The following is a 14,723-nucleotide window of genomic DNA, read 5'->3' as shown; positions in this document are numbered from 1 at the left end:
ATTTGACTATAGATGAGATGCTAGTACCGTTTAGAGGTCGGTGTGGATTTCAAATGTTCAAGCCAAGTAAGCCTGCCAAATATAGGCATCAAGTTAGGCTTGTTTGGAGTGAGAGAGTCTCTTACTTCCAACACAAGTAGTTATGAGGTTGATTGAACCTGTGAAAAGGTCCAATAGAAATATAACTACCGATAATTGGTATACCTCTCTAGAATTTGCAAATGCCCTGAAAAAAGAAAAGTTGACGTCTGTTGGTACTTTGAGGAAGAATAAATCTTTAATTTCACCAGAATTTCTACCGTCCAGAGAAAAGGAAATTGGTAGCTCTCTATTTGGGTTCACTTTCGATATGACGATTATTGCTCATGTTCCGAAAAAAACAAATCTGTGATTTCATTATCCTCTATGCACTCAGATAATATAGTTGAAGAAAAAAACAAGAAGCCGGATATTATATTATTTTACAACAGTACGAAGGCTGGCATAGACGCATTAGATAAAAAATGCGTACAGTACGCAAAGAAGAACTCGCAGGTGGTCAATAACAATATTCCACATGAATTTAAATGTTTCTGGAGTGAATGCTAGAATTATTTATCAGCTTTCACCAGCCGGAAAGGAATTATCGAGAATAGACTTCCTGAAAATATTAGCCAAGGAGGTGTGTAGACCGCATGTGAAAAATTATTCTCTGAAAATTATTATTTTGGAATGAAATGTGAAAATGTAGTTTTTTTCCATTTGTTAATACCCATCAAGAAATCGGTGGGTCATATTGACCCACTGTAGTACTTGTGTTACAAAATGTTTGTGAAGTAATTGAGGGTTTGATTCCATTTTTTTATGAAAAAAATTATGCAAATTCTTTGCTCAATTTTTAACGATAGCAGAAAGTCGCCGAACTTGTATGCCTGTCACCAATAAACTGAACATACTAACAGCTGAAACTGTGAAAATATGTTCGAGACGAGTGTGTCAACATAAAAAATGAAAACATTGTTAATCGAATGTACGTATAGCTCACGAAATTTGAACATTAAACATGTATATCAAATTTCGATAGTTGATTTGTTTGGGTAAATTTACCAAATATTTACGTTCTTCATTTCATTTCAGTCGTATAACCTTTAGTCATTTTGCTTCAACAATTTCTGGACTTCCAGTTTTGAAGTTCATAAACATTTTTTCATAGCATAAGTGTGAACTACCACTATTCAAGATTTTTTTTCGAAGTTGAAGATGTGCAGTCGGTTTAAGGACTTTTGTGATATTTTATAAATACCGTTTATTTAAAACCTCAGAAGCGTAGCAACTCCAAAAATATTTTCATACGACTTTTATTCTGAAAATGACCTAACGAACATTTTGTTGTAAAGAAACACCTTACCTGTATAAGGTAACATTGCGAATGTCACAAATATCTATGTATTTTTCGGCACATATGCCGTAATGTTACGGTTCCGCGTTATTGTTGTCTATTCAGTTTTTCTCAAAATTCAATCGCACATATTCCTAACTTCAGAATATCATTAACAAATTATGCGACATTATTCATTTATTGAACAATCGGAAAAGAACCAAATGAAACCCGAAAATTGATTCATACATGTGATGTTGATAACATTCTAGTCGGCGTTAAAATAACACATGCAAATAGTTTCTATTGCGAGACTATATAATACGTGGAATTAGCCAAAAATGAATCAAGCAATAACTTCTGCTTCATAAAACCCAATTTTACGATAGAATTCTATGTGTTTCAAAAGTAGTTTTCTATCGGAATCCGACTATGGAAAGCAATAAATGACCTTTCATTAATAAAAGAAACTTTGATACACCACATTTTTTTAGGTACCCTGTATATTGGTGAATAATTTAGAAAAACCCAACACATTAATCTCGCATACATTCCTAGTACAGCAAGTTCAATATGTCATCCGTGGCATTTTCATAATTTCCAGAATTTGACTTTTATAATATATAATATGGATGTATAATAATTCAAGACAAAGTCCAGCTTGGAGAATTGTAAAATTGAAATACTTCTTCATAGATTGAAGAGAACTTCTCTATTATTTATCAAACTATCCACTTATATAACATATTTCATAATGTTATTGACAAAAACTATATAATTTTTCAAACATGTAGGTACTTAATCCCAGAACAATGAATGTATTGATTATGATATTATATGAGAGGAAATCATTAATTACAGTTCGTTCGTAACGAAGAATTGGTACTATAATTTTGTTGAAATTGGTAACCAAAAGTTTCTTCATAATTTGAAGATGAAAATTCTTTTTTTTTAATGTGTTGCAAAACATTTTCCAACTCAGCTTCGGGAATGGGGGTGGCACTCATACCATGCCCAAAACATGTATTGCCCTGTTTTTGAAAATAAAGTTGTTGAGACGATTTTTTATTTGTTTTTTTAAGAAGGGAAATTTAATTATTTCATATAATTTCAAAGTCAATATTTCGGTTCATCCTTTATCATTTAAAAGATGTTATGTGCATAAAATATTACTGGATGTTATTGTTTTACTATAAATAATTTCTTATTAATGAAGAAAGTTATACAAATCATGACATTATGGAACAACAAAAATTAATGGGCGCTCCAGGGTGACTATATTGATTCCAGTGGCGCATTTGCTTTTTCAGCTGCTGGAAAACCCGAAAAATCTGCGAAAAATCTGCCAGTGTCTTCTCTTTCATAAAAACAAATGTAGGGTGTCTCCGGAGGCTCCAATAAATTGTTTTCTTATAATAGTCAGTTAGTTTGGGCAATGTTTGTCCATTCAGTTGATCATTACCCATTGAAAGTTCCATTTTCAGATGATTTAACAATAAGCTTTGCACGGACTGGTTATCAGTCATATTAAAAAACGCTAGTTTGAATTTCAGGAAATCACATACGTTTTTGCTACCTCTTGACATTTACTACAAAGTAAACAAGTGAGGGTTTTTTCAGTAAAAGATCTAAAAACACAAGACGAGATAGACTGTACGGAATCACTCAATCTAAAGTAGTCATGAGTATTCTGCTTTTTTTTCTCACGAAGAGTATTCAACAAAAACCACAAGAATCGTTTTTTGAGTTTGATGAATAAGTAGGAAACATTCTTTTTCATCGTTGAAACCTCATTCTTGAAATTCTTCGTCATAAACAACACTTGTAAAATGCTATTCATGTAGCAAGTGTTTCCTAAATTATCTAATCCAATTTTCTTCTCAAGATTTTTAGGACAACTGTCTACTGATTTATAAGGAAGAACATGTTTCACAGAATCTGTATCAAAACCATTTCTCAAGCTGCAATCGATCCTAAGTTATGAAGGGTTTCGCAGAGGGATCGATTCGGCTCTTGCTTCATGCAGCTCTTCCACTGAAAGGTAACCAGAACCACCAGGACTGCAGCTCATATTTGGGGGGCAAGAATGACCTAAGTCTATTGACCGCGCTGAAAAAAAAGAAAGGTGGATCAATCACCTGCGAATTAACCTTAATAGGAGACTAATGAATATACACATATATCTCGGCTTGTTTCGAAGAGATTTTAGTTCTGTACTGAAATGAGGGCCATGCATGATCTCATCAAAATTATGTGAAGAAGGAATAGTTCCAAGGACCGAGGTAGCATTACTACGTTGAATAGCAATACTAATTATTTCTATCAAAAAAGAAGTAGAACCGTAATCTTCCGTTGCTTGACCATAAATACCAAAAGTTTCAACCGCTACTGAATGAAACAGACAGTTGTAACCAAGATTTTTGTATTTTTTTGTTTTAATTTTTCGCCAGACATACTGCAGTTCCATAGACTTCGAACGTCGACAATGAAACAAAAAATATTCCAACAATAATTGATTTTGCGGGGAGGATTTTCCAATTTTTCGACTAGTGTTTTTTATCTATTACGCGGATTTTATGCACAACGAAGTGAAATACGTTGAGATTGAAAATCCAAGGTAAGTACATTAATTAAAAACATAAAAACTGCCTTCTTCAAGAATAACAACCTCGTGTTCTGTAACAACTACTTTGAATTTTGATATCAGGAAAAAACTTAGGAATATTAATGATTGAAATAATTGCAGAGTCTCTTACATGCATTGCAGAAAAAATGGGTATTGAAATACCTTTCACTTTTTACTTATATAAGTGGTATTTGAATTATATCAGATCTCATAACAATACCTGAAATTACATTGTTATTATTTTAATGAGAAATTCATAATTGTATCATCATTATTGATATTCAATAAAAAAATTACTAAATGAGTTGTCGAACTCTTCCACTTTACGTTACGTTTTTACCCTTGGGTTGACCAATAATTGAGTATACTGAATAATCAAACTTAACTTCCTTTCACTTTAAATACAACAATCACTGCATCTAAAACTTCAACTATCATTCAAATGTCTATCGCCTTACTAGATCACTTCGCGTACCGCATTGTATCTTCCACTTGACTGTGTTTTTCATACTCCGCCAGGCTCGTTTGCAAAGCCTCAACATTTTCTCAAGCTTTTCCATTTCGTCGTAATCGACACTCCTTGTTTTTACCATAAAACAGAAAAATTTCACTCAATTATTCCACTTCTGACACCAAATGATACGTTTTTACCCATGGGTTGACCAATAATTGACTACACAGAATTGAACTTGACTTTATTTTACTTTGAATACAACAAACACTTCAACTAAAAATTTTAACTATTATTTTAATGTCTATCGCCTCACTAGATCGCTTCGCGTACCGCATTGTATCTTTCAGTTGACTGTGTCGATATGCTCGTGGCTAGCATTTATATATCGTAATCGAATGCAGTAGAAATGTCGCCGAAGTTCCATCGAAATCGGTAGCATTATCCTCGCTGTTTCAAGAGCGGCAGGGAACATCGTACATTCGCGCGCTCTTAGCTAGTCACGATTGGTTTATGGCTACCAGTGGCGGCCGGCGTTATTTTCTTTCGGGCATGATTTACAACAATTGAAACGGTGGATGTTTACAAAATGAAAAATTATATGAGGTTGGATTACAAGTGGCCAAACTTCAATAGCCCTATTTGGATTTTGAAATGGTTTGGGAAAATAGTTTCGAAAATGGTAGAATTGAATATGAAGTTGTAGGCCTGTTACACTCACGTATTCCAAAAACACTTTATTGTGAGATTTTCTCTAAATTTTTTTTGCAAAACAATTTAGTGAAAATCTCACAATAAAGTGTTTTTGGAATACGTTAGTTATGGATTTTCATCAAGTATCGGCCGATTCCATCATATACCTGTTACACTCTATTCGAAACGTAGACTTAATAGTCACGTGAATCTGCTGAATATAATGGATGATTCTGGCAACAGTCATTATTGCTAAAATAAAGATTTATCGAATCACTATATATCGACCGTCCTTCACTTATAACATATATAGTTTGTATAATAATATTTCACAAATTATAAAGTTAGTAAAGTTTTCCTTATTTGAGTGTTGCTACAAAAAATATCTTATCGCTGCTCAATCAGAAAGTCATTGATTTCATAGATTTTATACTTCAATTCTGAAACCTGTGCATACAAATGTGTTAAATCCTGCTAACTCTCACACAAATCGAACCAATCTTCATGAACCATACGCTTTCTCATATCTTCTGATGATTCAGTATTTCATAGAGGGGCCGATGCACCAAAAGTGTTCATTCTAAACTTGGAGGATGAAGTCACCAATATATATTAGAAATATTTGAAAAATGTCGTTCCAATGAACCCTTCGACAGCTGAGGAAGAGCATGATTTTTATATTACCACTACACATGGTATATGTGGAAATAAATTCGAAGAGGATTATATTAAAGTACGTGAACACTATCATCTAACCGATAAAAAAGAATTGAAGCTACACATTCCGTTTGTAACCTCAACTTCAAATTGCCCAACTTCATTCTCATAAATTTTCATAATCTCAGTGTGTATGACTGTCACTTGTTCATAGAAGATTAATGCACCAATAAAAGTGAAGCTGATGTCATTGCTCAAACTGAAGAGAAATATGTTTCTTTCACGAAATATTTATTCATGGAAATCAAATTACATCGAAATGGGCAAATTAAAAAAATGTTTTTGAAATGTATGGCTGCATCTCTTCAAGAGTTGGACGATAATTTAGATGAGAAATACTTTTTGGAAACGAGAAAATATTTTCCGGAAAATGATATGAGGCAGAAAGTTTTTTTTTCGTACAGCTTCATCGATATTTTAGACAAATTGAATTATTCAAGTATACTATCGAAGGTGGACTTTCATGACAAACTGAATGAAAGGCATATTTCTGATGAGGATTATGATTGAGTGTAGCAGGTATTGATAATTATAAAATTCTTCATTTGAAAAAATGATGATGAACAAAATAAAAAACCTTTATAAATTTTACCACATAAAATTCTTGTGTATGCATATGAGTAGAGCTCCATGAGGCGACATCTTTTCCGTTCATTATTCAAACTATCAACCAACTATTTATCAGAGCAATGCTCCGACAATAATGAGGACCAAACCTTTTTTCTCACCGGAGCGTATTCTTTGAAATGTTTTGAACAACCCATAATTTTCTCAAATTCTCAAATAGACATTCAATGTTGTAAAAAATATTTTTGGTGAAACGCGATATTCAGCGGATATGCGTCTGTGCACGGTAAAACAGGCGCACAGAACCCTATTTTCAACGTTCAAATATAAATAATGGAGCTGCATTTCCAAGAGTCGAGACTTTTTTCATGAGGAATTTCTTCCTTTGAGGAACTTTCTGTTTCATTCCTTGAATATTCATAGTTTCAATATTATTATTATTTCCATGAAATTCTGTTCTCATGTCCTATATCCATTATCACTAAATACATTATTAATATTTTACCTTCAAAGTAAATACATCGTGACAATGACTCTCCCATCAGATGACACGATATCTGTGGAAGTCACGGTGGACCTTTCTTCATTGGCACATTTCTAAGCAATAATACCAATAATAATACCACTGTAGACCTTCGCTTCGACTTTTAGAGAGTAATAGAGAGAATGGCAGAAAATCAGTCCGGAAACGTGACTTCCAAGAATATGTTACCTTCCTCTGGAATCTTTATAATTTTATATTGCTAGGCTATACATTGGAATTAATGTTTTCTATATTTTTTTTAACGAAAATAACTCGTTGTGCAGCTTGATTCATTCTAGCAGGAAATCTGGATACCGAGGACAGTAAATTAAATGGAATTCAAAAATGAATTTACTGAATATTCTAACAACACTTTTCGGATAATTGTGTTTTCAGTTACTGAGCGTATCATTGAATTTTCTTTTTCTGATAAACCTTGTAAGTCATTGTATCTGAGTCGGTTCCTTCAGAAACTAGTACAATGATTTTCATTGAAAGCGGTAAATATATTTTCAGAAGAGATTCGTTTTTTGGGAAAAAAGTTTTTTGGCTTTCTTGATGCAAAAAATCGTGGGAAACTTCCAAAGGAAGGAAAAAGGCAATTAGGTTTAAAATAAACTACAAAATTGTATAGATTAGGCATAGAAGTTACTTTCATTTCTTTAGTTCGGACTTCCATTGTCTAATATGATTCTACTATGAAATAACAAATATCAATTATATGAAGCAATTGAACCTGAAATGAAAATTCAATGAAACGAATAAAATAATTATGGTACAAAATGAAAATGACTACAGAGTGAATAGCAATGAAAAAGAATGAAAATAAAAGAAAAGAAAAACTTGAAAAAAAATTAACAAAGATTTCAAACCAAGTAACTTTACGACGTTTCGATTCGATGACTGGACTAATCCTCCGAGTGATGACTATTTATAGGTCATTCGGGGCTTTCCCTCTCTCCGTTTCACCGATTTAGGGGGAGTTGACCATTTGGCAGGAGTTGACCGATTTCCGTTTGATAACAAGTGTCCATATGTTGCGTATCTCTACGCTAGTTTGGGTGAATGCGTCGTTGGTCAACATATACGCAGCTTCTTTAAACATATTCTTAAACCATATTCATCCCCCTGTGGATGATCTCAGCTTGGGACCACTTGATGTTATGTTGATGAGTCCAAACATGCTCTGCTATTCCTGGATTTGAAGCAGATTCTGATGTTATACTTGGACCCAATTCTTCTTATCCTCTCCGACAATCCTCTGACGAAGGGAAGAATAAGCACTGGTTGTGCTAGCTTCTCTTTCTTGTGAGCCTCCTCGAGACCTTGCATCGTGTTACAGAGCCCGAAAACACGATCCAGTAGAGTCTTGATGATTCTTTTTTTGGTAGATTGACAGTGGTTTGATTCGTGATTCAGATACTGTCTCGTGTGGGTGGGTTTTCGGTATACAGTTGTTTCCCACTTAGTGTCGGTCTTCTTCACCAATCCGTCTGAAAATGACAATTTGTTGTGGACTTCCTTCTCCATTGTGAAGGTGATGAAAGGTCTCACGCTGATGTGCTTCAGGGAGGTGTATTTCCTTTGGTTCCATACTATGAAGGTGTCGTCAACGTCTCTTAACCAGACTCGGAGCTTCTTGTAGGCTTCTTCAATGACCAGAGTTTCAAATCTTTGTTAATTTTTTTTATTCACTTCAATTCTTTGATTTCCTTCATTTTTATTGTTTTTCAATTTCTTTTTACTCTGTACCCCTTTCATTTTGTATCTAGATTATTTCATTCGTTTTAGGGTATTTTCATTTCAGGTTTCATTGCTCAATATATAATTGATATTTTGATTGTTGTTTATATGCAGTAGTAGTTGTAGTACTTTCGAAAAGGCTTCTTAGTCCAGTTTGTATCTGAAATTAACTTCTATGCATCATCTTCACATGTTTGTAGTGAGTTAATTTTGAACCTAATTGCTTTCCTCATTCCTTTGAAAGTTTCTCACGGTTTTTGTATCAAAATGAAGAAGTGGAAAGCCAAATGACTCTTTTCCCAGTACGATAGTGTTTCCACTATTATGCGTTCAAGCACACTGGTTCTTGAAGTTGAACTTCGACGTTAGGAATCGCACGTTGAAAGGTATGACTTCGTTTGGTGTTGGGAAAAAACTCCAGTAATATTCACCTGGAGATTTGATTACAAAGACGCATTATCGAATACGTCTTCAATACCTAAGAAAAAGTATTTCCTTGTTCTGGTAACAATGTTCATTGTATGTACAGAGAGAGAGAGATGATAACTTTCAGTAATTGCCCTACTACCAACTTCAGGTCTTTATAATCCACTAGTTGTTGCCCGCGTCTTCGCCCGCGTAAAATTTGGTTTGTCACATTAAGTTTCGCCACAGACCATTTTGAACACTTCGTTACAATATTTTTTTATCGACCCAAAACTTTAGGTTTCTTTGAACTTTGAAACTGACGAAATTCAATACAATCTCTGAACCCCTATTTTTCCTCCTTAGGGGTGGAAATTCCTGATTCCCTTTCTTGATGCTTATTTATAATATACAAAGAACCTACCTGCATTTTTCAAGATTCTAGGTTCAGTAGCTTCGGCTGTACGTTAATATAAGAGCGGGCAACAGCTAGTAATTTATATTTTCACTTTAAAAATATAGTAACTGAAAAAATATGCCAACTGCACTAAGTAATGAAAAACTTCGAGATTCGAATTATGTTACCTATATAGAAATTCGCAAAACTAATACAACCGTCAACGCCGTCTGCCTTATCGCGTTTGCCCGCGTTCGGATCGCGTTATCATCGATGGCGCTTCGTTGCCTAGACCGCCCCTCTACCCTCGCGTCTCTTCATCCGTCGTCTCACAGTAGGCACGACGCCCAGTGGCTTACTGCGTTGCGTCAAGTTAATCTTAACGTGATAACTTTTGAAAGATTCGTCCAAGTTACTTAGTGTGAAAGTCAAAGTTTATTTATAATAAATACTTAAAACGACAATTGTATCAATTTTTATAATAATTTGACAGATATTCTGAAATGTCCATCGTAAAAAAAGTATCCAATTTAATTGTATTTATGGCTCTATATTTTGCATATACTGGCTACCACATAAGATACTTTTATTTAGAACTATTTAAGATAAACAATCTTACGGTACATTATCTACATGTAACTCCAACGGTATAGGCAGCGCACATCAAGATAGCTCTCAGGGAGCAAGAGTTTTTCCGACCTACTCAATACTTATCGTTATATAATGACCAAAATTACACAAAACCTTTGTGAATTGTAGCCTATATGTTATTCTGATGTATAAGCTGTATTTATGTAGTTTCTTCTAAATCCGTTCAGTCGTTTAGACGTGAAACAGCCACAAACATACATAAATCAATCCTCACAATATTTCACATTTATATCAGTATAGATAGATTATTCCAAAATTCACCCTCGATACACTCATACCCGTAGATGTCTAATCTACATCATAATTCTACCGCCAGAATGTTATAGTTGTCTATCCATTCCCAATTGGAACGGCATCGGCAATAAAAATAAGAGCACAGTCATAAACATTTCTCGCCTGTGGCCCCTAGTCGCCCAGATAGTTAGTAAACGTGCTATCAAATGTAGTTGAGGAGTAAAGGCTCGGCTAGCTGGACTGGCTGAATACTATTTTTTTGTCCGTTTCACAATATTTCTTTATCAGTGCCGTGTGTTCGTGGGGTTAGGTGAGTAGGGAGTGGTTTAACAAACCGATTTTTGAAAACTTTCTCTAGAGATCAATTACCCTAACACCAAACTGATATTTTTGCACTCGACGCGCGTTTTGTTAACAAGGTTAGCATCTTCAGGAGAAGCAAATTGATACTGAATCTAAAGACAAGGGTTAGCTATTTATATACCTAAAGTTTTTTGATCCGATGTGGACTTTGTTTGTTAAATGATGATTATCCTAATTGATTTTTCGGTAATTAAAAAGCGGACAAATTCTAGATGGTCATGATGGAATCGACACGAATTGTTCAACTCCGACAAGAATAATTGAGGGGAATGAAAAGCTACCAAGAATCCAGCAGACATATAATCTACCTCGACGAAACTTGGTTTGATACCCATGATGTTGTCAAATATGGCTGGGTAGACGAAACCAAGTATTGTGCTTTGAACACACCTTCTTCAAGGGGAAAACGTATTATAATTTTGCATGCCGGGAATGAAAGTGGTTTCGTACTTAACACTTTACTTCTGCCGGCTAAAAATATAAAAGATTCGTCTGCTAATTACCACGAAGATATGACTGCGGCTTTATTCGAAACCTGGTTCAGTGAGCAGCTTCTCCCAAATATTCCTCCAAACTCGGTAATTGTTATGGATAACTCTTCGTATCATTCTCGGTTATTGACTACAATACCAAACAATAACACAAAAAAAGCAGATATTGTTGATTTCATGCGAAATCATGACATGGAAATACCCGAAAAGATTCCAACGAAAAAGATATTACTGGCGACCATAAAACAACGTAATTTCAAAAAAGAGTATATTTTTAATTCGATGTGTGAAACACGTGGTCATATTCTCTTACGTTTGCCTCCATACTATTATGTGTTCAATCCAATTGAAATGGTTTGGGCCACAATGAAAGAAAGCTTGCTGAAATGTAATCAGTCACCGATTTTGAATGCTGTAGTGCTTGACAATATAAGACGAGTGGTGAGTGAAGTAGGTAATAGTGATGTGTGGAAGAACTGTGTGGCCCACGTTATAAAAGAAGAGAACAAATATTATGTGCAGAGTTCCATAGATCCGATCATTATTCAACCCGATGATGATTCCACCTCATCCGAATATAGCGAAGAAGAATTTTGAATTTTCTAGCAATTTTGTTGGCCTCTATCATTTTGTAAATATATGTTTGACGAGAATTAGGTGTGATTATTTGTGTTTTCATTGTATTTTAGAGTTTTCGACACGGAAATCAACCACCTTAAATTTTTTCATAATTACCCAAGGTGGAAAAATTCAGTTGAGGTAACTTTTCAATGAGATGATCAATTGCTATGATTGTAAGAATAAGTAACTGAAAAACTACCAGTGAAAAATGCCGACGCCTATGTCGAGGCGGGAATTCCTTCTCTGTGCTGTTCCAATTGGTATTGGAAATACTATATATGTTTGTATCATGAAGTATTGGTATTGGAAATTCTATATATGTTTGTATCATGAAGCTAAAACAGTTTAAATTCCTGTGCGTTATTTTGGATTATTGGATCCATTTCGACGGACTTGCCCTCTATTGTAAGTTAGAAACATCGACACACTCTGAAATGAAGTAATAAGGTTTTACTTTAACTACCTCACCTTTCACCTCAAGTCTTGAGTAGATCTGAGAATGACTGTATCATTCACATTTCGAGTCAAGTGATTTCCGCTTTAGGAAATCTTTTAATATACGATGGATACTATGTCACATAAACACTATCTTTAATGACGGTCGTTGCTAACAGGTAGAGGTAATACGTTAAACCTTGCAAATGATAGGTTGTAATAAGGTTGGGGTCAAATAAAATTACTTCTAATATATTGCTACATACCCAATGATTTATTATTGTGAATATTGATAATTCAAGGTAAAATGTTTGTGGGTGTTTTTATTTTGTGAATGTTATACTACAAGAAGTTGAAAATTTCAAGAAATAAATCGGTCGCCAATATTTGTTCTACTGAGATCTCTATCACATACTGATTGCTTTCTTTATAAATCAGGACGCTTCGCTTTCTTTTAATAACAATGAAATTTGTGTCGTGTTTCAGAAGAGAATTATGAAGCAATTAAACACATACACGTAATTTGGCGTGTTCATCAATAGTTTGTAAAAGATGCGATTTAGCCATTGATAACATTTCAATGCATCGTTATTGGAGAAATTCCACACATTTACAAACAAATTTTTGAGAAATTATTCGAAAATTTGTCTACATTTCTTGTAATCTACACTGATTTCGAACTCAACAATTAGTAGTTCGATTTTTCAGATTGATGTATCGGTAGGTAGCCAGGCGGTTCGACGTGGGTGCTTCGTTCACTCACTCGAATTGACTGCCATGTTGGTTGGGTGTTCAAGCCCTAGTCTGAACGATCGATTTAACTTGCTATCGTCCAACCCGTGTTAGGAATCACACGTTAAAAGGTAAGACCTCGTTGATCCTTAGCTCGCACAAGTTTCGACTTCTGAGGGTTGTCGTTCGTAGGGGTGCGACAGCTGGTTAACGGAAAAACAGATTTTTTAAACATATTTTAAACAGAATGAGTATAACGGCATTTTTATGACTGACTCATATTTGGTATGTGGTGATAATTCATTACTATTTTACGAATTCGAAAAAAAATCCAAACAATTGCAAATTTTTTGGATTCACTGATGTCCACAGTCTTTATTCACAAAACTGGATAATTGTATTACGAATTTGGTTTGAATTTAGCTCAAATTCATCACGTTGGCTCAACGATAAGTTCAATCAATGGAATAAGGAGGACGATATCATCATTATTTTTTACACAAAGCACCGACACAGGCGGGAGGGCGCGTCAGCATTATCAAGCAATGACCACTTCACACACCGTGGAGTGAGTGATCATTGGGTCCGAGAATCATGTGCCCTATCATTATTATTTTCCCGAAGGTTTAGCTGATCGGGCCTTCTCCCCGAAGCCCCGGCACATTCGGGTGACCACGCCATCGTCATTAACCATTTACCATCCTCCACTCCGTGATGTAAGTTGCCCAAAAGTCGTGTGCCTAACCTAACCTAACCTAATCAGACGTAATGAGTCAAGAATGATACCCTCCTGCATTTGTCCATACCTGCTTGCCGTAGCGCGGCAAGCAGGTATCTTCATCTTGAGAATCTAGACTAGAGACGATATTATTTCACCAATGATTCCAATAATTAGTACAACCATTGACAGAGTGGTCTGGATAGAGTCTGCGGAGTTCGAAGGGAAAATCTCGTCTCACTCGGAGCTGATGACTCCATCACGAATATTGTCTTGCTCTGATGGTCTAGAAGAACTACATCAGGCTCACTAGCTTGTATGAGCCTGAGGGTGGAAAATGAACAGTTCCAATGGAGTCGCCACTATTCATACCTCACAAGGAATAATATATTCTGGAGCGTAGGGCAACACCGGTGTCTCGCGAATGCTGCAAAAGTGCTGTATGCGGTAATAAAGCACATTCAGGGTCGTGTTATGGATAGAGATCGAGACCGCATATGCTGACCCACTTACCCCCTTGTTATTGACACAACATTTATCTGATGTCTTCATTGAGCCAGTTAACAACCCTGTTTCTATATTGTGGTGATAGCATATCCCATTCTACTATCTAGCATCTCTGAAGTTGGTGATCAATAATATAGGTTAAACTTTTGTCTATATGGCAAAGTAAGAAATATAGTACTATAAAAGTTCGTAAGCTATCACATAGCGCTACTAGTATCAAATCCAAATGATTTTCACGTGTACAAATGTACAAATTTTACAGCTGTCGGACTATCAGTTTGTAGGATATGATATGAAATTTTGAGTGAATCAACTTCCATTAGTTTGAAGAAAACGGATAAAAAAAGAAATTCGTGTGTTGATAAGACATTGCAAAAAAAATACTGTTGAAGCCAAAGCTTGCCTTGATAAACGTTATTCACATCTTGCACCAGGAAACTCAACCGTTGAGAAGTGGTTTCCTGAGTTTGAACAAGGTGAAATATGAGCATC

This window comes from Leptinotarsa decemlineata, unplaced genomic scaffold (genome assembly GCF_025532065.1).
Source record: "Leptinotarsa decemlineata unplaced genomic scaffold, Ldec_3_MD MMD2_tig00026336_RagTag_RagTag, whole genome shotgun sequence".
Classification (NCBI taxonomy): Eukaryota; Metazoa; Arthropoda; class Insecta; order Coleoptera; family Chrysomelidae; genus Leptinotarsa; species Leptinotarsa decemlineata.
The sequence above is the reverse complement of the archived record's forward strand: the minus strand, read 5'-3'. Positions refer to the sequence as shown.